At 41.6% G+C, this 25,444-nt stretch overlaps 5 non-coding genes across 5 annotated transcripts; all 5 read left to right on the top strand.

The window, feature by feature from the left end:
- Positions 1-2,036: 2,036 nt before the first annotated feature.
- Positions 2,037-2,109, top strand: TRNAV-CAC (transfer RNA valine (anticodon CAC)). The gene has a single exon. It is a non-coding gene; the product is annotated as a tRNA-Val (tRNA).
- A 1,970-nt stretch (positions 2,110-4,079) lies between these two features.
- TRNAP-UGG (transfer RNA proline (anticodon UGG)) lies at positions 4,080-4,151 on the top strand. The gene has a single exon. It is a non-coding gene; the product is annotated as a tRNA-Pro (tRNA).
- A 7,089-nt stretch (positions 4,152-11,240) lies between these two features.
- TRNAP-UGG (transfer RNA proline (anticodon UGG)) lies at positions 11,241-11,312 on the top strand. The gene has a single exon. It is a non-coding gene; the product is annotated as a tRNA-Pro (tRNA).
- A 4,701-nt stretch (positions 11,313-16,013) lies between these two features.
- TRNAP-UGG (transfer RNA proline (anticodon UGG)) lies at positions 16,014-16,085 on the top strand. The gene has a single exon. It is a non-coding gene; the product is annotated as a tRNA-Pro (tRNA).
- A 4,712-nt stretch (positions 16,086-20,797) lies between these two features.
- Positions 20,798-20,869, top strand: TRNAS-UGA (transfer RNA serine (anticodon UGA)). Its single transcript has one exon. It is a non-coding gene; the product is annotated as a tRNA-Ser (tRNA).
- Positions 20,870-25,444: the final 4,575 nt, after the last annotated feature.

Genomic DNA, 25,444 nt, shown 5'->3' with positions numbered 1-25,444 from the left:
GAGGCCCTCGGCTCAATTCCAAGATGATCCTTCTCAAGGTGATGATACAAATGCATTGTCACCTTTACGTTTAATGTCAGAATCATTTATTTCCAGTTGGTGGTGTAAGAATGTTTGCAACAGTATGGCGATTTTTCCTAGCCATGCATGAATGAAAGCATATCACTCGCCTTTAGGTGTTTTTCTAATACATTGATATTTGCATCTTCCTTCCTAGCCTGCATGTTTGACTATCTTACAGGCTGCATGTAATAAGTATCACATCAGGGCCCTTCTTCTACTCAATTCACAACTGTTCTATCACGACATAGATAAGAAAGCTGCATCTGCTTTTGTTGTGTAGTGGTAATCAGGTTTACCTGACGTGTGAAAGCCCCATGCTTTGAAAGTACACAGTAACAAAGAAACCGATGACTTTTATAAAAAGGTGTCATGTGTGTCTCTTACTTTGCACAAAAAGTGCCAGAGATGACTTCATTTGCAGTCACTTGAAAAGTAGGGATTCTCCAATAAATGGTAAATGGTTGAAACAAATCTGAAGAATTGCATGACATACCTGTGTGTGTGTGTGTACGCATGTATGTATATATAGGGAGAGAGAGAGCGTCAATATAAACAGACTTTATTTCAATCAAGCTGTCTTTTCTATCCTTCAGGAGCAGAATGTTCTGATCATCAGCGCTCCAGAATGTAGTGTTTTCTTGGCAAGCATCACATATTGTGATGTTTTAGCTAAAAGTTCCATATCCTAGAGACTGATATATTCCTCTGTACTTGTACCTTGGGGATTCATCAAAACCTGGCATCATAAGCAGCTTTCTACTGCCACAGACTGGACAGCGAAACAATTTAAAATATCCCAGAAAAAGAAAATAAGCATGCTTAATCAGAGCTTTCTGGACAGGAAGGACATTTGAGCAAGTGAGGAATAAGCACTGCTTTTGTTAATTTGCATAGGCAGAATAGAGACTTCTGGGAAAAGGCCGAAATTACAGTCACAGAAAATGGCTGCATCTATAGAGAACGCTAAGAAGTGTTGGCAGCTTTTCCTCTGACCCTGGCCACTTTTACAAGCAATCCTATGATAGTCAGCAGGACCCACCCTAAAAAGGAAGGGGCATCCACTTGGACCCTTTCCACCTTTTCTAAATCTCGCCTGATCGAGCCCTGATCGAGCCGATAAGCACATGTAATTCTCATTTCAGAAAGGTATTGGTTAGCTTGCTGCTAGCAGCTCAGTTATGTTATGATGTTAGAGGCTATGCAAGGAATGCTTTAGTCCAGCGATATGCAGTTTTTATTGCGCCTTGCATTCAGCAGGAAGATCTTTAGCTTGAATCTGTGGCCTAGGTATTCACCTTGGTATTTTTTTTGGCACAAAGTGAAGGAGTATTTGAGAGAAAATGCACAATGTGTTTCTTATGTTGTTATGAACAACTTGTTACTCTTTCTCATTAAGCTTCAGCCACTGCAGAAATATATAAATAAGGGCTGACTTCCTGTAAGACGTGTCCAAAGCTGGGACGGAATAAAAGGAGACACTTGTAAATGATAGTGCTATCGTTTGAGAAAGGGTAAGTTGAGACTGACTTTCATGCGTATTCACAGACCAAGCATCATAAAGATACCAGCATGATCTTCATTGCGGGCTTAGAGCCGGTATTAGCTTTTGAGAGGTAAGAGGATTTTGAGGGCTCGTTGGTCTAGGGGTATGATTCTCGCTTTGGGTGCGAGAGGTCCCAGGTTCAAATCCCGGACGAGCCCTTTTCTTGGTACTCTTTTCAAGTTGTTTTGAAGTTTGCGTTTCAAAACCAACATCAATTTTTTCTTTGCAGTAGTGGATAATTCTTTGCTAGAGTCTCATGCTTCAGCCCTGCCCAGTCTGAGCTAATACCACACATCTGGTCTTGCATGGCATGTACGAGCGTTCAGCTAGGGATGTCGGGCAGGTTGCATGAAAGAAATCTAAAGCCAGAGGCCCATGGAATAGCCAGTTCGGAGCAGTTTCATTACAGAAAAATCAACTGTAGGTATCTGTTTCTGTAGTGTAGTGGTTATCACGTTCGCCTCACACGCGAAAGGTCCCCGGTTCGAAACCGGGCAGAAACAGTTGTTATATTGTGTTGGCTACAATGTTGATAGGTGCCGTTTTGCCATGGAATTGTCCAAGCCCTGAAGATTATTTCATGCAATCTCGTTCCAAGAAAGGGAATTCTCTCAAAACACTAAAGTAATCGGCGTGTGGATGTATCTGTTGGTTCTCAGACCTTGCTTTCAAAAGAGCCCTGCAATCGGTTCACTGCTCACCTAGAACAAGCATTAACATGGAGAATTGTTGGCACCAACAGGAATCTTATTTTAGTGGAGTGTTTCTGGCTTTGAGTGCAGAGGCCCTCGGCTCAATTCCAAGATGATCCTTCTCAGGGTGATGATACAAATGCATTGTCACCTTTACGTTTAATGTCAGAATCATTCGTTTCCAGTTGGTGGTGTAAGAATGTTTGCAACAGTATGGCGATTTTTCCTAGCCATGCATGAATGAAAGCATATCACTCGCCTTTAGGTGTTTTTCTAATACATTGATATTTGCATCTTCCTTCCTAGCCTGCATGTTTGACTATCTTACAGGCTGCATGTAATAAGTATCACATCAGGGCCCTTCTTCTACTCAATTCACAACTGTTCTATCACGACATAGATAAGAAAGCTGCATCTGCTTTTGTTGTGTAGTGGTAATCAGGTTTACCTGACGTGTGAAAGCCCCATGCTTTGAAAGTACACAGTAACAAAGAAACCGATGACTTTTATAAAAAGGTGTCATGTGTGTCTCTTACTTTGCACAAAAAGTGCCAGAGATGACTTCATTTGCAGTCACTTGAAAAGTAGGGATTCTCCAATAAATGGTAAATGGTTGAAACAAATCTGAAGAAATGCATGACATACCTGTGTGTGTGTGTGTATGCATGTATGTATATATAGGGAGAGAGAGAGCGTCAATATAAACAGACTTTATTTCAATCAAGCTGTCTTTTCTATCCTTCAGGAGCAGAATGTTCTGATCATCAGCGCTCCAGAATGTAGTGTTTTCTTGGCAAGCATCACATATTGTGATGTGTTAGCTAAAAGTTCCATATCCTAGAGACTGATATATTCCTCTGTACTTGTACCTTGGGTTTTCATCAAAACCTGGCATCATAAGCAGCTTTCTACTGCCACAGACTGGACAGCGAAACAATTTAAAATATCCCAGAAAAAGAAAATAAGCATGCTTAATCAGAGCTTTCTGGACAGGAAGGACATTTGAGCAAGTGAGGAATAAGCACTGCTTTTGTTAATTTGCATAGGCAGAATAGAGACTTCTGGGAAAAGGCCGAAATTACAGTCACAGAAAATGGCTGCATCTATAGAGAACGCTAAGAAGTGTTGGCAGCTTTTCCTCTGACCCTGGCCACTTTTACAAGCAATCCTATGATAGTCAGCAGGACCCACCCTAAAAAGGAAGGGGCATCCACTTGGACCCTTTCCACCTTTTCTAGATCGAGCCTGATTGAGCACTGATTGAGCAGATAAGCACATGTCATTCTCATTTCAGAAAGGTATTGGTTAGCTTGCTGCTAGCAGCTCAGTTATGTTATGATGTTAGAGGCTATGCAAGGAATGCTTTAGTCCAGCGATATGCAGTTTTTATTGCGCCTTGCATTCAGCAGGAAGATCTTTAGCTTGAATCTGTGGCCTAGGTATTCACCTTGGTATTTCTTTTGGCACAAAGTGAAGGAGTATTTGAGAGAAAATGCACAATGTGTTTCTTATGTTGTTATGAACAACTTGTTACTCTTTCTCATTAAGCTTCAGCCACTGCAGAAATATATAAATAAGGGCTGACTTCCTGTAAGACGTGTCCAAAGCTGGGACGGAATAAAAGGAGACACTTGTAAATGATAGTGCTATCGTTTGAGAAAGGGTAAGTTGAGACTGACTTTCATGCGTATTCACAGACCAAGCATCATAAAGATACCAGCATGATCTTCATTGCGGGCTTAGAGCCGGTATTAGCTTTTGAGAGGTAAGAGGATTTTGAGGGCTCGTTGGTCTAGGGGTATGATTCTCGCTTTGGGTGCGAGAGGTCCCGGGTTCAAATCCCGGACGAGCCCTTTTCTTGGTACTCTTTTCAAGTTGTTTTGAAGTTTGCGTTTCAAAACCAACATCAATTTTTTCTTTGCAGTAGTGGATAATTCTTTGCTAGAGTCTCATGCTTCAGCCCTGCCCAGTCTGAGCTAATACCAAACATCTGGTCTTGCATGGCATGTACGAGCGTTCAGCTAGGGATGTCGGGCAGGTTGCATGAAAGAAATCTAAAGCCAGAGGCCCATGGAATAGCCAGTTCGGAGCAGTTTCATTACAGAAAAATCAACTGTAGGTATCTGTTTCTGTAGTGTAGTGGTTATCACGTTTGCCTCACACGCGAAAGGTCCCCGGTTCGAAACCGGGCAGAAACAGTTGTTATATTGTGTTGGCTACAATGTTGATAGGTGCCGTTTTGCAATGGAATTGTCCAAGCCCTGAAGATTATTTCATGCAATCTCGTTCCAAGAAAGGGAATGCTCTCAAAACACTAAAGTAATCGGCGTGTGGATGTATCTGTTGGTTCTCAGACCTTGCTTTCAAAAGAGCCCTGCAATCGGTTCACTGCTCACCTAGAACAAGCATTAACATGGAGAATTGTTGGCACCAACAGGAATCTTATTTTAGTGGAGTGTTTCTGGCTTTGAGTGCAGAGGCCCTCGGCTCAATTCCAAGATGATCCTTCTCAAGGTGATGATACAAATGCATTGTCACCTTTACGTTTAATGTCAGAATCATTTATTTCCAGTTGGTGGTGTAAGAATGTTTGCAACAGTATGGCGATTTTTCCTAGCCATGCATGAATGAAAGCATATCACTCGCCTTTAGGTGTTTTTCTAATACATTGATATTTGCATCTTCCTTCCTAGCCTGCATGTTTGACTATCTTACAGGCTGCATGTAATAAGTATCACATCAGGGCCCTTCTTCTACTCAATTCACAACTGTTCTATCACGACATAGATAAGAAAGCTGCATCTGCTTTTGTTGTGTAGTGGTAATCAGGTTTACCTGACGTGTGAAAGCCCCATGCTTTGAAAGTACACAGTAACAAAGAAACCGATGACTTTTATAAAAAGGTGTCATGTGTGTCTCTTACTTTGCACAAAAAGTGCCAGAGATGACTTCATTTGCAGTCACTTGAAAAGTAGGGATTCTCCAATAAATGGTAAATGGTTGAAACAAATCTGAAGAAATGCATGACATACCTGTGTGTGTGTGTGTACGCATGTATGTATATATAGGGAGAGAGAGAGCGTCAATATAAACCGACTTTATTTCAATCAAGCTGTCTTTTCTATCCTTCAGGAGCAGAATGTTCTGATCATCAGCGCTCCAGAATGTAGTGTTTTCTTGGCAAGCATCACATATTGTGATGTTTTAGCTAAAAGTTCCATATCCTAGAGACTGATATATTCCTCTGTACTTGTACCTTGGGGATTCATCAAAACCTGGCATCATAAGCAGCTTTCTACTGCCACAGACTGGACAGCGAAACAATTTAAAATATCCCAGAAAAAGAAAATAAGCATGCTTAATCAGAGCTTTCTGGACAGGAAGGACATTTGAGCAAGTGAGGAATAAGCACTGCTTTTGTTAATTTGCATAGGCAGAATAGAGACTTCTGGGAAAAGGCCGAAATTACAGTCACAGAAAATGGCTGCATCTATAGAGAACGCTAAGAAGTGTTGGCAGCTTTTCCTCTGACCCTGGCCACTTTTACAAGCAATCCTATGATAGTCAGCAGGACCCACCCTAAAAAGGAAGGGGCATCCACTTGGACCCTTTCCACCTTTTCTAAATCTCGCCTGATCGAGCCCTGATCGAGCCGATAAGCACATGTAATTCTCATTTCAGAAAGGTATTGGTTAGCTTGCTGCTAGCAGCTCAGTTATGTTATGATGTTAGAGGCTATGCAAGGAATGCTTTAGTCCAGCGATATGCAGTTTTTATTGCGCCTTGCATTCAGCAGGAAGATCTTTAGCTTGAATCTCTGGCCTAGGTATTCACCTTGGTATTTTTTTTGGCACAAAGTGAAGGAGTATTTGAGAGAAAATGCACAATGTGTTTCTTATGTTGTTATGAACAACTTGTTACTCTTTCTCATTAAGCTTCAGCCACTGCAGAAATATATAAATAAGGGCTGACTTCCTGTAAGACGTGTCCAAAGCTGGGACGGAATAAAAGGAGACACTTGTAAATGATAGTGCTATCGTTTGAGAAAGGGTAAGTTGAGACTGACTTTCATGCGTATTCACAGACCAAGCATCATAAAGATACCAGCATGATCTTCATTGCGGGCTTAGAGCCGGTATTAGCTTTTGAGAGGTAAGAGGATTTTGAGGGCTCGTTGGTCTAGGGGTATGATTCTCGCTTTGGGTGCGAGAGGTCCCAGGTTCAAATCCCGGACGAGCCCTTTTCTTGGTACTCTTTTCAAGTTGTTTTGAAGTTTGCGTTTCAAAACCAACATCAATTTTTTCTTTGCAGTAGTGGATAATTCTTTGCTAGAGTCTCATGCTTCAGCCCTGCCCAGTCTGAGCTAATACCAAACATCTGGTCTTGCATGGCATGTACGAGCGTTCAGCTAGGGATGTCGGGCAGGTTGCATGAAAGAACTCTAAAGCCAGAGGCCCATGGAATAGCCAGTTCGGAGCAGTTTCATTACAGAAAAATCAACTGTAGGTATCTGTTTCTGTAGTGTAGTGGTTATCACGTTCGCCTCACACGCGAAAAGTCCCCGGTTCGAAACCGGGCAGAAACAGTTGTTATATTGTGTTGGCTACAATGTTGATAGGTGCCGTTTTGCCATGGAATTGTCCAAGCCCTGAAGATTATTTCATGCAATCTCGTTCCAAGAAAGGGAATGCTCTCAAAACACTAAAGTAATCGGCGTGTGGATGTATCTGTTGGTTCTCAGACCTTGCTTTCAAAAGAGCCCTGCAATCGGTTCACTGCTCACCTAGAACAAGCATTAACATGGAGAATTGTTGGCACCAACAGGAATCTTATTTTAGTGGAGTGTTTCTGGCTTTGAGTGCAGAGGCCCTCGGCTCAATTCCAAGATGATCCTTCTCAGGGTGATGATACAAATGCATTGTCACCTTTACGTTTAATGTCAGAATCATTCGTTTCCAGTTGGTGGTGTAAGAATGTTTGCAACAGTATGGCGATTTTTCCTAGCCATGCATGAATGAAAGCATATCACTCGCCTTTAGGTGTTTTTCTAATACATTGATATTTGCATCTTCCTTCCTAGCCTGCATGTTTGACTATCTTACAGGCTGCATGTAATAAGTATCACATCAGGGCCCTTCTTCTACTCAATTCACAACTGTTCTATCACGACATAGATAAGAAAGCTGCATCTGCTTTTGTTGTGTAGTGGTAATCAGGTTTACCTGACGTGTGAAAGCCCCATGCTTTGAAAGTACACAGTAACAAAGAAACCGATGACTTTTATAAAAAGGTGTCATGTGTGTCTCTTACTTTGCACAAAAAGTGCCAGAGATGACTTCATTTGCAGTCACTTGAAAAGTAGGGATTCTCCAATAAATGGTAAATGGTTGAAACAAATCTGAAGAAATGCATGACATACCTGTGTGTGTGTGTGTATGCATGTATGTATATATAGGGAGAGAGAGAGCGTCAATATAAACAGACTTTATTTCAATCAAGCTGTCTTTTCTATCCTTCAGGAGCAGAATGTTCTGATCATCAGCGCTCCAGAATGTAGTGTTTTCTTGGCAAGCATCACATATTGTGATGTGTTAGCTAAAAGTTCCATATCCTAGAGACTGATATATTCCTCTGTACTTGTACCTTGGGTTTTCATCAAAACCTGGCATCATAAGCAGCTTTCTACTGCCACAGACTGGACAGCGAAACAATTTAAAATATCCCAGAAAAAGAAAATAAGCATGCTTAATCAGAGCTTTCTGGACAGGAAGGACATTTGAGCAAGTGAGGAATAAGCACTGCTTTTGTTAATTTGCATAGGCAGAATAGAGACTTCTGGGAAAAGGCCGAAATTACAGTCACAGAAAATGGCTGCATCTATAGAGAACGCTAAGAAGTGTTGGCAGCTTTTCCTCTGACCCTGACCACTTTTACAAGCAATCCTATGATAGTCAGCAGGACCCACCCTAAAAAGGAAGGGGCATCCACTTGGACCCTTTCCACCTTTTCTAAATCTCGCCTGATTGAGCACTGATTGAGCAGATAAGCACATGTCATTCTCATTTCAGAAAGGTATTGGTTAGCTTGCTGCTAGCAGCTCAGTTATGTTATGATGTTAGAGGCTATGCAAGGAATGCTTTCGTCCAGCGATATGCAGTTTTTATTGCGCCTTGCATTCAGCAGGAAGATCTTTAGCTTGAATCTGTGACCTAGGTATTCACCTTGGTATTTCTTTTGGCACAAAGTGAAGGAGTATTTGAGAGAAAATGCACAATGTGTTTCTTATGTTGTTATGAACAACTTGTTACTCTTTCTCATTAAGCTTCAGCCACTGCAGAAATATATAAATAAGGGCTGACTTCCTGTAAGACGTGTCCAAAGCTGGGACGGAATAAAAGGAGACACTTGTAAATGATAGTGCTATCGTTTGAGAAAGGGTAAGTTGAGACTGACTTTCATGCGTATTCACAGACCAAGCATCATAAAGATACCAGCATGATCTTCATTGCGGGCTTAGAGCCGGTATTAGCTTTTGAGAGGTAAGAGGATTTTGAGGGTTCGTTGGTCTAGGGGTATGATTCTTGCTTTGGGTGCGAGAGGTCCCGGGTTCAAATCCCGGACGAGCCCTTTTCTTGGTACTCTTTTCAAGTTGTTTTGAAGTTTGCGTTTCAAAACCAACATCAATTTTTTCTTTGCAGTAGTGGATAATTCTTTGCTAGAGTCTCATGCTTTAGCCCTGCCCAGTCTGAGCTAATACCAAACATCTGGTCTTGCATGGCATGTACGAGCGTTCAGCTAGGGATGTCGGGCAGGTTGCATGAAAGAAATCTAAAGCCAGAGGCCCATGGAATAGCCAGTTCGGAGCAGTTTCATTACAGAAAAATCAACTGTAGGTATCTGTTTCTGTAGTGTAGTGGTTATCACGTTTGCCTCACACGCGAAAGGTCCCCGGTTTGAAACCGGGCAGAAACAGTTGTTATATTGTGTTGGCTACAATGTTGATAGGTGCCGTTTTGCCATGGAATTGTCCAAGCCCTGAAGATTATTTCATGCAATCTCGTTCCAAGAAAGGGAATTCTCTCAAAACACTAAAGTAATCGGCGTGTGGATGTATCTGTTGGTTCTCAGACCTTGCTTTCAAAAGAGCCCTGCAATCGGTTCACTGCTCACCTAGAACAAGCATTAACATGGAGAATTGTTGGCACCAACAGGAATCTTATTTTAGTGGAGTGTTTCTGGCTTTGAGTGCAGAGGCCCTCGGCTCAATTCCAAGATGATCCTTCTCAAGGTGATGATACAAATGCATTGTCACCTTTACGTTTAATGTCAGAATCATTTATTTCCAGTTGGTGGTGTAAGAATGTTTGCAACAGTATGGCGATTTTTCCTAGCCATGCATGAATGAAAGCATATCACTCGCCTTTAGGTGTTTTTCTAATACATTGATATTTGCATCTTCCTTCCTAGCCTGCATGTTTGACTATCTTACAGGCTGCATGTAATAAGTATCACATCAGGGCCCTTCTTCTACTCAATTCACAACTGTTCTATCACGACATAGATAAGAAAGCTGCATCTGCTTTTGTTGTGTAGTGGTAATCAGGTTTACCTGACGTGTGAAAGCCCCATGCTTTGAAAGTACACAGTAACAAAGAAACCGATGACTTTTATAAAAAGGTGTCATGTGTGTCTCTTACTTTGCACAAAAAGTGCCAGAGATGACTTCATTTGCAGTCACTTGAAAAGTAGGGATTCTCCAATAAATGGTAAATGGTTGAAACAAATCTGAAGAAATGCATGACATACCTGTGTGTGTGTGTGTACGCATGTATGTATATATAGGGAGAGAGAGAGCGTCAATATAAACAGACTTTATTTCAATCAAGCTGTCTTTTCTATCCTTCAGGAGCAGAATGTTCTGATCATCAGCGCTCCAGAATGTAGTGTTTTCTTGGCAAGCATCACATATTGTGATGTGTTAGCTAAAAGTTCCATATCCTAGAGACTGATATATTCCTCTGTACTTGTACCTTGGGGATTCATCAAAACCTGGCATCATAAGCAGCTTTCTACTGCCACAGACTGGACAGCGAAACAATTTAAAATATCCCAGAAAAAGAAAATAAGCATGCTTAATCAGAGCTTTCTGGACAGGAAGGACATTTGAGCAAGTGAGGAATAAGCACTGCTTTTGTTAATTTGCATAGGCAGAATAGAGACTTCTGGGAAAAGGCCGAAATTACAGTCACAGAAAATGGCTGCATCTATAGAGAACGCTATGAAGTGTTGGCAGCTTTTCCTCTGACCCTGACCACTTTTACAAGCAATCCTATGATAGTCAGCAGGACCCACCCTAAAAAGGAAGGGGCATCCACTTGGACCCTTTCCACCTTTTCTAAATCTCGCCTGATTGAGCACTGATTGAGCAGATAAGCACATGTCATTCTCATTTCAGAAAGGTATTGGTTAGCTTGCTGCTAGCAGCTCAGTTATGTTATGATGTTAGAGGCTATGCAAGGAATGCTTTCGTCCAGCGATATGCAGTTTTTATTGCGCCTTGCATTCAGCAGGAAGATCTTTAGCTTGAATCTGTGACCTAGGTATTCACCTTGGTATTTCTTTTGGCACAAAGTGAAGGAGTATTTGAGAGAAAATGCACAATGTGTTTCTTATGTTGTTATGAACAACTTGTTACTCTTTCTCATTAAGCTTCAGCCACTGCAGAAATATATAAATAAGGGCTGACTTCCTGTAAGACGTGTCCAAAGCTGGGACGGAATAAAAGGAGACACTTGTAAATGATAGTGCTATCGTTTGAGAAAGGGTAAGTTGAGACTGACTTTCATGCGTATTCACAGACCAAGCATCATAAAGATACCAGCATGATCTTCATTGCGGGCTTAGAGCCGGTATTAGCTTTTGAGAGGTAAGAGGATTTTGAGGGCTCGTTGGTCTAGGGGTATGATTCTCGCTTTGGGTGCGAGAGGTCCCGGGTTCAAATCCCGGACGAGCCCTTTTCTTGGTACTCTTTTCAAGTTGTTTTGAAGTTTGCGTTTCAAAACCAACATCAATTTTTTCTTTGCAGTAGTGGATAATTCTTTGCTAGAGTCTCATGCTTCAGCCCTGCCCAGTCTGAGCTAATACCAAACATCTGGTCTTGCATGGCATGTACGAGCGTTCAGCTAGGGATGTCGGGCAGGTTGCATGAAAGAAATCTAAAGCCAGAGGCCCATGGAATAGCCAGTTCGGAGCAGTTTCATTACAGAAAAATCAACTGTAGGTATCTGTTTCTGTAGTGTAGTGGTTATCACGTTTGCCTCACACGCGAAAGGTCCCCGGTTCGAAACCGGGCAGAAACAGTTGTTATATTGTGTTGGCTACAATGTTGATAGGTGCCGTTTTGCCATGGAATTGTCCAAGCCCTGAAGATTATTTCATGCAATCTCGTTCCAAGAAAGGGAATTCTCTCAAAACACTAAAGTAATCGGCGTGTGGATGTATCTGTTGGTTCTCAGACCTTGCTTTCAAAAGAGCCATGCAATCGGTTCACTGCTCACCTAGAACAAGCATTAACATGGAGAATTGTTGGCACCAACAGGAATCTTATTTTAGTGGAGTGTTTCTGGCTTTGAGTGCAGAGGCCCTCGGCTCAATTCCAAGATGATCCTTCTCAAGGTGATGATACAAATGCATTGTCACCTTTACGTTTAATGTCAGAATCATTTATTTCCAGTTGGTGGTGTAAGAATGTTTGCAACAGTATGGCGATTTTTCCTAGCCATGCATGAATGAAAGCATATCACTCGCCTTTAGGTGTTTTTCTAATACATTGATATTTGCATCTTCCTTCTTAGCCTGCATGTTTGACTATCTTACAGGCTGCATGTAATAAGTATCACATCAGGGCCCTTCTTCTACTCAATTCACAACTGTTCTATCACGACATAGATAAGAAAGCTGCATCTGCTTTTGTTGTGTAGTGGTAATCAGGTTTACCTGACGTGTGAAAGCCCCATGCTTTGAAAGTACACAGTAACAAAGAAACCGATGACTTTTATAAAAAGGTGTCATGTGTGTCTCTTACTTTGCACAAAAAGTGCCAGAGATGACTTCATTTGCAATCACTTGAAAAGTAGGGATTCTCCAATAAATGGTAAATGGTTGAAACAAATCTGAAGAAATGCATGACATACCTGTGTGTGTGTGTGTACGCATGTATGTATATATAGGGAGAGAGAGAGCGTCAATATAAACAGACTTTATTTCAATCAAGCTGTCTTTTCTATCCTTCAGGAGCAGAATGTTCTGATCATCAGCGCTCCAGAATGTAGTGTTTTCTTGGCAAGCATCACATATTGTGATGTGTTAGCTAAAAGTTCCATATCCTAGAGACTGATATATTCCTCTGTACTTGTACCTTGGGGATTCATCAAAACCTGGCATCATAAGCAGCTTTCTACTGCCACAGACTGGACAGCGAAACAATTTAAAATATCCCAGAAAAAGAAAATAAGCATGCTTAATCAGAGCTTTCTGGACAGGAAGGACATTTGAGCAAGTGAGGAATAAGCACTGCTTTTGTTAATTTGCATAGGCAGAATAGAGACTTCTGGGAAAAGGCCGAAATTACAGTCACAGAAAATGGCTGCATCTATAGAGAACGCTAAGAAGTGTTGGCAGCTTTTCCTCTGACCCTGACCACTTTTACAAGCAATCCTATGATAGTCAGCAGGACCCACCCTAAAAAGGAAGGGGCATCCACTTGGACCCTTTCCACCTTTTCTAAATCTCGCCTGATTGAGCACTGATTGAGCAGATAAGCACATGTCATTCTCATTTCAGAAAGGTATTGGTTAGCTTGCTGCTAGCAGCTCAGTTATGTTATGATGTTAGAGGCTATGCAAGGAATGCTTTCGTCCAGCGATATGCAGTTTTTATTGCGCCTTGCATTCAGCAGGAAGATCTTTAGCTTGAATCTGTGACCTAGGTATTCACCTTGGTATTTCTTTTGGCACAAAGTGAAGGAGTATTTGAGAGAAAATGCACAATGTGTTTCTTATGTTGTTATGAACAACTTGTTACTCTTTCTCATTAAGCTTCAGCCACTGCAGAAATATATAAATAAGGGCTGACTTCCTGTAAGACGTGTCCAAAGCTGGGACGGAATAAAAGGAGACACTTGTAAATGATAGTGCTATCGTTTGAGAAAGGGTAAGTTGAGACTGACTTTCATGCGTATTCACAGACCAAGCATCATAAAGATACCAGCATGATCTTCATTGCGGGCTTAGAGCCGGTATTAGCTTTTGAGAGGTAAGAGGATTTTGAGGGCTCGTTGGTCTAGGGGTATGATTCTCGCTTTGGGTGCGAGAGGTCCCGGGTTCAAATCCCGGACCAGCCCTTTTCTTGGTACTCTTTTCAAGTTGTTTTGAAGTTTGCGTTTCAAAACCAACATCAATTTTTTCTTTGCAGTAGTGGATAATTCTTTGCTAGAGTCTCATGCTTCAGCCCTGCCCAGTCTGAGCTAATACCAAACATCTGGTCTTGCATGGCATGTACGAGCGTTCAGCTAGGGATGTCGGGCAGGTTGCATGAAAGAAATCTAAAGCCAGAGGCCCATGGAATAGCCAGTTCGGAGCAGTTTCATTACAGAAAAATCAACTGTAGGTATCTGTTTCTGTAGTGTAGTGGTTATCACGTTTGCCTCACACGCGAAAGGTCCCCGGTTCGAAACCGGGCAGAAACAGTTGTTATATTGTGTTGGCTACAATGTTGATAGGTGCCGTTTTGCCATGGAATTGTCCAAGCCCTGAAGATTATTTCATGCAATCTCGTTCCAAGAAAGGGAATGCTCTCAAAACACTAAAGTAATCGGCGTGTGGATGTATCTGTTTGTTCTCAGACCTTGCTTTCAAAAGAGCCCTGCAATCGGTTCACTGCTCACCTAGAACAAGCATTAACATGGAGAATTGTTGGCACCAACAGGAATCTTATTTTAGTGGAGTGTTTCTGGCTTTGAGTGCAGAGGCCCTCGGCTCAATTCCAAGATGATCCTTCTCAAGGTGATGATACAAATGCATTGTCACCTTTACGTTTAATGTCAGAATCATTTATTTCCAGTTGGTGGTGTAAGAATGTTTGCAACAGTATGGCGATTTTAACTAGCCATGCATGAATGAAAGCATATCACTCGCCTTTAGGTGTTTTTCTAATACATTGATATTTGCATCTTCCTTCCTAGCCTGCATGTTTGACTATCTTACAGGCTGCATGTAATAAGTATCACATCAGGGCCCTTCTTCTACTCAATTCACAACTGTTCTATCACGACATAGATAAGAAAGCTGCATCTGCTTTTGTTGTGTAGTGGTAATCAGGTTTACCTGACGTGTGAAAGCCCCATGCTTTGAAAGTACACAGTAACAAAGAAACCGATGACTTTTATAAAAAGGTGTCATGTGTGTCTCTTACTTTGCACAAAAAGTGCCAGAGATGACTTCATTTGCAGTCACTTGAAAAGTAGGGATTCTCCAATAAATGGTAAATGGTTGAAACAAATCTGAAGAAATGCATGACATACCTGTGTGTGTGTGTGTACGCATGTATGTATATATAGGGAGAGAGAGAGCGTCAATATAAACAGACTTTATTTCAATCAAGCTGTCTTTTCTATCCTTCAGGAGCAGAATGTTCTGATCATCAGCGCTCCAGAATGTAGTGTTTTCTTGGCAAGCATCACATATTGTGATGTGTTAGCTAAAAGTTCCATATCCTAGAGACTGATATATTCCTCTGTACTTGTACCTTGGGTTTTCATCAAAACCTGGCATCATAAGCAGCTTTCTACTGCCACAGACTGGACAGCGAAACAATTTAAAATATCCCAGAAAAAGAAAATAAGCATGCTTAATCAGAGCTTTCTGGACAGGAAGGACATTTGAGCAAGTGAGGAATAAGCACTGCTTTTGTTAATTTGCATAGGCAGAATAGAGACTTCTGGGAAAAGGCCGAAATTACAGTCACAGAAAATGGCTGCATCTATAGAGAACGCTAAGAAGTGTTGGCAGCTTTTCCTCTGACCCTGGCCACTTTTACAAGCAATCCTATGATAGTGAGCAGGACCCACCCTAAAAAGGAAGGGGCATCCACTTGGACCCTTTCCACCTTTTCTAAATCTCGCCTGATCGAGCCTGATTGAGCAGATAAGCACATGTCATTCTCATTTCAGAAAGGTATTGGTTAGCTTGCTGCTAGCAGCTCAGTTATGTTATGATGTTAGAGGCTATGCAAGGAATGCTTTAGTCCAGCGATATGCAGTTTTTATTGCGCCTTGCATTCAGCAGGAAGATCTTTAGCTTGAATCTGTGGCCTAGGTATTCACCTTGGTATTTCTTTTGGCACAAAGTGAAGGAGTATTTGAGAGAAAATGCACAATGTGTTTCTTATGTTGTTATGAACAACTTGTTACTCTTTCTCATTAAGCTTCAGCCACTGCAGAAATATATAAATAAGGGCTGACTTCCTGTAAGACGTGTCCAAAGCTGGGACGGAATAAAAGGAGACACTTGTAAATGATAGTGCTATCGTTTGAGAAAGGGTAAGTTGAGACTGACTTTCATGCGTATTCACAGACCAAGCATCATAAAGATACCAGCATGATCTTCATTGCGGGCTTAGAGCCGGTATTAGCTTTTGAGAGGTAAGAGGATTTTGAGGGCTCGTTGGTCTAGGGGTATGATTCTCGCTTTGGGTGCGAGAGGTCCCGGGTTCAAATCCCGGACGAGCCCTTTTCTTGGTACTCTTTTCAAGTTGTTTTGAAGTTTGCGTTTCAAAACCAACATCAATTTTTTCTTTGCAGTAGTGGATAATTCTTTGCTAGAGTCTCATGCTTCAGCCCTGCCCAGTCTGAGCTAATACCAAACATCTGGTCTTGCATGGCATGTACGAGCGTTCAGCTAGGGATGTCGGGCAGGTTGCATGAAAGAAATCTAAAGCCAGAGGCCCATGGAATAGCCAGTTCGGAGCAGTTTCATTACAGAAAAATCAACTGTAGGTATCTGTTTCTGTAGTGTAGTGGTTATCACGTTTGCCTCACACGCGAAAGGTCCCCGGTTCGAAACCGGGCAGAAACAGTTGTTATATTGTGTTGGCTACAATGTTGATAGGTGCCGTTTTGCCATGGAATTGTCCAAGCCCTGAAGATTATTTCATGCAATCTCGTTCCAAGAAAGGGAATTCTCTCAAAACACTAAAGTAATCGGCGTGTGGATGTATCTGTTGGTTCTCAGACCTTGCTTTCAAAAGAGCCATGCAATCGGTTCACTGCTCACCTAGAACAAGCATTAACATGGAGAATTGTTGGCACCAACAGGAATCTTATTTTAGTGGAGTGTTTCTGGCTTTGAGTGCAGAGGCCCTCGGCTCAATTCCAAGATGATCCTTCTCAAGGTGATGATACAAATGCATTGTCACCTTTACGTTTAATGTCAGAATCATTTATTTCCAGTTGGTGGTGTAAGAATGTTTGCAACAGTATGGCGATTTTTCCTAGCCATGCATGAATGAAAGCATATCACTCGCCTTTAGGTGTTTTTCTAATACATTGATATTTGCATCTTCCTTCTTAGCCTGCATGTTTGACTATCTTACAGGCTGCATGTAATAAGTATCACATCAGGGCCCTTCTTCTACTCAATTCACAACTGTTCTATCACGACATAGATAAGAAAGCTGCATCTGCTTTTGTTGTGTAGTGGTAATCAGGTTTACCTGACGTGTGAAAGCCCCATGCTTTGAAAGTACACAGTAACAAAGAAACCGATGACTTTTATAAAAAGGTGTCATGTGTGTCTCTTACTTTGCACAAAAAGTGCCAGAGATGACTTCATTTGCAATCACTTGAAAAGTAGGGATTCTCCAATAAATGGTAAATGGTTGAAACAAATCTGAAGAAATGCATGACATACCTGTGTGTGTGTGTGTACGCATGTATGTATATATAGGGAGAGAGAGAGCGTCAATATAAACAGACTTTATTTCAATCAAGCTGTCTTTTCTATCCTTCAGGAGCAGAATGTTCTGATCATCAGCGCTCCAGAATGTAGTGTTTTCTTGGCAAGCATCACATATTGTGATGTGTTAGCTAAAAGTTCCATATCCTAGAGACTGATATATTCCTCTGTACTTGTACCTTGGGGATTCATCAAAACCTGGCATCATAAGCAGCTTTCTACTGCCACAGACTGGACAGCGAAACAATTTAAAATATCCCAGAAAAAGAAAATAAGCATGCTTAATCAGAGCTTTCTGGACAGGAAGGACATTTGAGCAAGTGAGGAATAAGCACTGCTTTTGTTAATTTGCATAGGCAGAATAGAGACTTCTGGGAAAAGGCCGAAATTACAGTCACAGAAAATGGCTGCATCTATAGAGAACGCTAAGAAGTGTTGGCAGCTTTTCCTCTGACCCTGACCACTTTTACAAGCAATCCTATGATAGTCAGCAGGACCCACCCTAAAAAGGAAGGGGCATCCACTTGGACCCTTTCCACCTTTTCTAAATCTCGCCTGATTGAGCACTGATTGAGCAGATAAGCACATGTCATTCTCATTTCAGAAAGGTATTGGTTAGCTTGCTGCTAGCAGCTCAGTTATGTTATGATGTTAGAGGCTATGCAAGGAATGCTTTCGTCCAGCGATATGCAGTTTTTATTGCGCCTTGCATTCAGCAGGAAGATCTTTAGCTTGAATCTGTGACCTAGGTATTCACCTTGGTATTTCTTTTGGCACAAAGTGAAGGAGTATTTGAGAGAAAATTCACAATGTGTTTCTTATGTTGTTATGAACAACTTGTTACTCTTTCTCATTAAGCTTCAGCCACTGCAGAAATATATAAATAAGGGCTGACTTCCTGTAAGACGTGTCCAAAGCTGGGACGGAATAAAAGGAGACACTTGTAAATGATAGTGCTATCGTTTGAGAAAGGGTAAGTTGAGACTGACTTTCATGCGTATTCACAGACCAAGCATCATAAAGATACCAGCATGATCTTCATTGCGGGCTTAGAGCCGGTATTAGCTTTTGAGAGGTAAGAGGATTTTGAGGGCTCGTTGGTCTAGGGGTATGATTCTCGCTTTGGGTGCGAGAGGTCCCGGGTTCAAATCCCGGACCAGCCCTTTTCTTGGTACTCTTTTCAAGTTGTTTTGAAGTTTGCGTTTCAAAACCAACATCAATTTTTTCTTTGCAGTAGTGGATAATTCTTTGCTAGAGTCTCATGCTTCAGCCCTGCCCAGTCTGAGCTAATACCAAACATCTGGTCTTGCATGGCATGTACGAGCGTTCAGCTAGGGATGTCGGGCAGGTTGCATGAAAGAAATCTAAAGCCAGAGGCCCATGGAATAGCCAGTTCGGAGCAGTTTCATTACAGAAAAATCAACTGTAGGTATCTGTTTCTGTAGTGTAGTGGTTATCACGTTTGCCTCACACGCGAAAGGTCCCCGGTTCGAAACCGGGCAGAAACAGTTTTTATATTGTGTTGGCTACAATGTTGATAGGTGCCGTTTTGCCATGGAATTGTCCAAGCCCTGAAGATTATTTCATGCAATCTCGTTCCAAGAAAGGGAATGCTCTCAAAACACTAAAGTAATCGGCGTGTGGATGTATCTGTTTGTTCTCAGACCTTGCTTTCAAAAGAGCCCTGCAATCGGTTCACTGCTCACCTAGAACAAGCATTAACATGGAGAATTGTTGGCACCAACAGGAATCTTATTTTAGTGGAGTGTTTCTGGCTTTGAGTGCAGAGGCCCTCGGCTCAATTCCAAGATGATCCTTCTCAAGGTGATGATACAAATGCATTGTCACCTTTACGTTTAATGTCAGAATCATTTATTTCCAGTTGGTGGTGTAAGAATGTTTGCAACAGTATGGCGATTTTAACTAGCCATGCATGAATGAAAGCATATCACTCGCCTTTAGGTGTTTTTCTAATACATTGATATTTGCATCTTCCTTCCTAGCCTGCATGTTTGACTATCTTACAGGCTGCATGTAATAAGTATCACATCAGGGCCCTTCTTCTACTCAATTCACAACTGTTCTATCACGACATAGATAAGAAAGCTGCATCTGCTTTTGTTGTGTAGTGGTAATCAGGTTTACCTGACGTGTGAAAGCCCCATGCTTTGAAAGTACACAGTAACAAAGAAACCGATGACTTTTATAAAAAGGTGTCATGTGTGTCTCTTACTTTGCACAAAAAGTGCCAGAGATGACTTCATTTGCAGTCACTTGAAAAGTAGGGATTCTCCAATAAATGGTAAATGGTTGAAACAAATCTGAAGAAATGCATGACATACCTGTGTGTGTGTGTGTACGCATGTATGTATATATAGGGAGAGAGAGAGCGTCAATATAAACAGACTTTATTTCAATCAAGCTGTCTTTTCTATCCTTCAGGAGCAGAATGTTCTGATCATCAGCGCTCCAGAATGTAGTGTTTTCTTGGCAAGCATCACATATTGTGATGTGTTAGCTAAAAGTTCCATATCCTAGAGACTGATATATTCCTCTGTACTTGTACCTTGGGTTTTCATCAAAACCTGGCATCATAAGCAGCTTTCTACTGCCACAGACTGGACAGCGAAACAATTTAAAATATCCCAGAAAAAGAAAATAAGCATGCTTAATCAGAGCTTTCTGGACAGGAAGGACATTTGAGCAAGTGAGGAATAAGCACTGCTTTTGTTAATTTGCATAGGCAGAATAGAGACTTCTGGGAAAAGGCCGAAATTACAGTCACAGAAAATGGCTGCATCTATAGAGAACGCTAAGAAGTGTTGGCAGCTTTTCCTCTGACCCTGGCCACTTTTACAAGCAATCCTATGATAGTCAGCAGGACCCACCCTAAAAAGGAAGGGGCATCCACTTGGACCCTTTCCACCTTTTCTAAATCTCGCCTGATCGAGCCTGATTGAGCACTGATTGAGCAGATAAGCACATGTCATTCTCATTTCAGAAAGGTATTGGTTAGCTTGCTGCTAGCAGCTCAGTTATGTTATGATGTTAGAGGCTATGCAAGGAATGCTTTAGTCCAGCGATATGCAGTTTTTATTGCGCCTTGCATTCAGCAGGAAGATCTTTAGCTTGAATCTGTGGCCTAGGTATTCACCTTGGTATTTCTTTTGGCACAAAGTGAAGGAGTATTTAAGAGAAAATGCACAATGTGTTTCTTATGTTGTTATGAACAACTTGTTACTCTTTCTCATTAGGCTTCAGCCACTGAAGAAATATATAAATAAGGGCTGACTTCCTGTAAGACGTGTCCAAAGCTGGGACGGAATAAAAGGAGACACTTGTAAATGATAGTGCTATCGTTTGAGAAAGGGTAAGTTGAGACTGACTTTCATGCGTATTCACAGACCAAGCATCATAAAGATACCAGCATGATCTTCATTGCGGGCTTAGAGCCGGTATTAGCTTTTGAGAGGTAAGAGGATTTTGAGGGCTCGTTGGTCTAGGGGTATGATTCTCGCTTTGAGTGCGAGAGGTCCCGGGTTCAAATCCCGGACGAGCCCTTTTCTTGGTACTCTTTTCAAGTTGTTTTGAAGTTTGCGTTTCAAAACCAACATCAATTTTTTCTTTGCAGTAGTGGATAATTCTTTGCTAGAGTCTCATGCTTCAGCCCTGCCCAGTCTGAGCTAATACCAAACATCTGGTCTTGCATGGCATGTACGAGCGTTCAGCTAGGGATGTCGGGCAGGTTGCATGAAAGAAATCTAAAGCCAGAGGCCCATGGAATAGCCAGTTCGGAGCAGTTTCATTACAGAAAAATCAACTGTAGGTATCTGTTTCTGTAGTGTAGTGGTTATCACGTTTGCCTCACACGCGAAAGGTCCCCGGTTCGAAACCGGGCAGAAACAGTTGTTATATTGTGTTGGCTACAATGTTGATAGGTGCCGTTTTGCCATGGAATTGTCCAAGCCCTGAAGATTATTTCATGCAATCTCGTTCCAAGAAAGGGAATTCTCTCAAAACACTAAAGTAATCGGCGTGTGGATGTATCTGTTGGTTCTCAGACCTTGCTTTCAAAAGAGCCATGCAATCGGTTCACTGCTCACCTAGAACAAGCATTAACATGGAGAATTGTTGGCACCAACAGGAATCTTATTTTAGTGGAGTGTTTCTGGCTTTGAGTGCAGAGGCCCTCGGCTCAATTCCAAGATGATCCTTCTCAAGGTGATGATACAAATGCATTGTCACCTTTACGTTTAATGTCAGAATCATTTATTTCCAGTTGGTGGTGTAAGAATGTTTGCAACAGTATGGCGATTTTTCCTAGCCATGCATGAATGAAAGCATATCACTCGCCTTTAGGTGTTTTTCTAATACATTGATATTTGCATCTTCCTTCTTAGCCTGCATGTTTGACTATCTTACAGGCTGCATGTAATAAGTATCACATCAGGGCCCTTCTTCTACTCAATTCACAACTGTTCTATCACGACATAGATAAGAAAGCTGCATCTGCTTTTGTTGTGTAGTGGTAATCAGGTTTACCTGACGTGTGAAAGCCCCATGCTTTGAAAGTACACAGTAACAAAGAAACCGATGACTTTTATAAAAAGGTGTCATGTGTGTCTCTTACTTTGCACAAAAAGTGCCAGAGATGACTTCATTTGCAATCACTTGAAAAGTAGGGATTCTCCAATAAATGGTAAATGGTTGAAACAAATCTGAAGAAATGCATGACATACCTGTGTGTGTGTGTGTACGCATGTATGTATATATAGGGAGAGAGAGAGCGTCAATATAAACAGACTTTATTTCAATCAAGCTGTCTTTTCTATCCTTCAGGAGCAGAATGTTCTGATCATCAGCGCTCCAGAATGTAGTGTTTTCTTGGCAAGCATCACATATTGTGATGTGTTAGCTAAAAGTTCCATATCCTAGAGACTGATATATTCCTCTGTACTTGTACCTTGGGGATTCATCAAAACCTGGCATCATAAGCAGCTTTCTACTGCCACAGACTGGACAGCGAAACAATTTAAAATATCCCAGAAAAAGAAAATAAGCATGCTTAATCAGAGCTTTCTGGACAGGAAGGACATTTGAGCAAGTGAGGAATAAGCACTGCTTTTGTTAATTTGCATAGGCAGAATAGAGACTTCTGGGAAAAGGCCGAAATTACAGTCACAGAAAATGGCTGCATCTATAGAGAACGCTAAGAAGTGTTGGCAGCTTTTCCTCTGACCCTGACCACTTTTACAAGCAATCCTATGATAGTCAGCAGGACCCACCCTAAAAAGGAAGGGGCATCCACTTGGACCCTTTCCACCTTTTCTAAATCTCGCCTGATCGAGCACTGATTGAGCAGATAAGCACATGTCATTCTCATTTCAGAAAGGTATTGGTTAGCTTGCTGCTAGCAGCTCAGTTATGTTATGATGTTAGAGGCTATGCAAGGAATGCTTTAGTCCAGCGATATGCAGTTTTTATTGCGCCTTGCATTCAGCAGGAGGATCTTTAGCTTGAATCTGTGGCCTAGGTATTCACCTTGGTATTTTTTTTGGCACAAAGTGAAGGAGTATTTGAGAGAAAATGCACAATGTGTTTCTTATGTTGTTATGAACAACTTGTTACTCTTTCTCATTAAGCTTCAGCCACTGCAGAAATATATAAATAAGGGCTGACTTCCTGTAAGACGTGTCCAAAGCTGGGACGGAATAAAAGGAGACACTTGTAAATGATAGTGCTATCGTTTGAGAAAGGGTAAGTTGAGACTGACTTTCATGCGTATTCACAGACCAAGCATCATAAAGATACCAGCATGATCTTCATTGCGGGCTTAGAGCCGGTATTAGCTTTTGAGAGGTAAGAGGATTTTGAGGGCTCGTTGGTCTAGGGGTATGATTCTCGCTTTGGGTGCGAGAGGTCCCGAGTTCAAATCCCGGACGAGCCCTTTTCTTGGTACTCTTTTCAAGTTGTTTTGAAGTTTGCGTTTCAAAACCAACATCAATTTTTTCTTTGCAGTAGTGGATAATTCTTTGCTAGAGTCTCATGCTTCAGCCCTGCCCAGTCTGAGCTAATACCAAACATCTGGTCTTGCATGGCATGTATGAGCGTTCAGCTAGGGATGTCGGGCAGGTTGCATGAAAGAAATCTAAAGCCAGAGGCCCATGGAATAGCCAGTTCGGAGCAGTTTCATTACAGAAAAATCAACTGTAGGTATCTGTTTCTGTAGTGTAGTGGTTATCACGTTTGCCTCACACGCGAAAGGTCCCCGGTTTGAAACCAGGCAGAAACAATTGTTATATTGTGTTGGCTACAATGTTGATAGGTGCCGTTTTGCCATGGAATTGTCCAAGCCCTGAAGATTATTTCATGCAATCTCGTTCCAAGAAAGGGAATTCTCTCAAAACACTAAAGTAATCGGCGTGTGGATGTATCTGTTGGTTCTCAGACCTTGCTTTCAAAAGAGCCCTGCAATCGGTTCACTGCTCACCTAGAACAAGCATTAACATGGAGAATTGTTGGCACCAACAGGAATCTTATTTTAGTGGAGTGTTTCTGGCTTTGAGTGCAGAGGCCCTCGGCTCAATTCCAAGATGATCCTTCTCAAGGTGATGATACAAATGCATTGTCACCTTTACGTTTAATGTCAGAATCATTTATTTCTAGTTGGTGGTGTAAGAATGTTTGCAACAGTATGGCGATTTTTCCTAGCCATGCATGAATGAAAGCATATCACTCGCCTTTAGGTGTTTTTCTAATACATTGATATTTGCATCTTCCTTCCTAGCCTGCATGTTTGACTATCTTACAGGCTGCATGTAATAAGTATCACATCAGGGCCCTTCTTCTACTCAATTCACAACTGTTCTATCACGACATAGATAAGAAAGCTGCATCTGCTTTTGTTGTGTAGTGGTAATCAGGTTTACCTGATGTGTGAAAGCCCCATGCTTTGAAAGTACACAGTAACAAAGAAACCGATGACTTTTATAAAAAGGTGTCATGTGTGTCTCTTACTTTGCACAAAAAGTGCCAGAGATGACTTCATTTGCAGTCACTTGAAAAGTAGGGATTCTCCAATAAATGGTAAATGGTTGAAACAAATCTGAAGAAATGCATGACATACCTGTGTGTGTGTGTGTACGCATGTATGTATATATAGGGAGAGAGAGAGCGTCAATATAAACAGACTTTATTTCAATCAAGCTGTCTTTTCTATCCTTCAGGAGCAGAATGTTCTGATCATCAGCGCTCCAGAATGTAGTGTTTTCTTGGCAAGCATCACATATTGTGATGTGTTAGCTAAAAGTTCCATATCCTAGAGACTGATATATTCCTCTGTACTTGTACCTTGGGGATTCATCAAAACCTGGCATCATAAGCAGCTTTCTACTGCCACAGACTGGACAGCGAAACAATTTAAAATATCCCAGAAAAAGAAAATAAGCATGCTTAATCAGAGCTTTCTGGACAGGAAGGACATTTGAGCAAGTGAGGAATAAGCACTGCTTTTGTTAATTTGCATAGGCAGAATAGAGACTTCTGGGAAAAGGCCGAAATTACAGTCACAGAAAATGGCTGCATCTATAGAGAACGCTAAGAAGTGTTGGCAGCTTTTCCTCTGACCCTGGCCACTTTTACAAGCAATCCTATGATAGTCAGCAGGACCCACCCTAAAAAGGAAGGGGCATCCACTTGGACCCTTTCCACCTTTTCTAAATCTCGCCTGATCGAGCACTGATTGAGCAGATAAGCACATGTCATTCTCATTTCAGAAAGGTATTGGTTAGCTTGCTGCTAGCAGCTCAGTTATGTTATGATGTTAGAGGCTATGCAAGGAATGCTTTAGTCCAGCGATATGCAGTTTTTATTGCGCCTTGCATTCAGCAGGAGGATCTTTAGCTTGAATCTGTGGCCTAGGTATTCACCTTGGTATTTTTTTTGGCACAAAGTGAAGGAGTATTTGAGAGAAAATGCACAATGTGTTTCTTATGTTGTTATGAACAACTTGTTACTCTTTCTCATTAAGCTTCAGCCACTGCAGAAATATATAAATAAGGGCTGACTTCCTGTAAGACGTGTCCAAAGCTGGGACGGAATAAAAGGAGACACTTGTAAATGATAGTGCTATCGTT

Source organism: Triturus cristatus, chromosome 8 (genome assembly GCF_964204655.1).
Source record: "Triturus cristatus chromosome 8, aTriCri1.1, whole genome shotgun sequence".
In the NCBI taxonomy this organism is placed as follows: Eukaryota; Metazoa; Chordata; class Amphibia; order Caudata; family Salamandridae; genus Triturus; species Triturus cristatus.
This window is presented reverse-complemented; position numbering and strand designations above follow the sequence as displayed.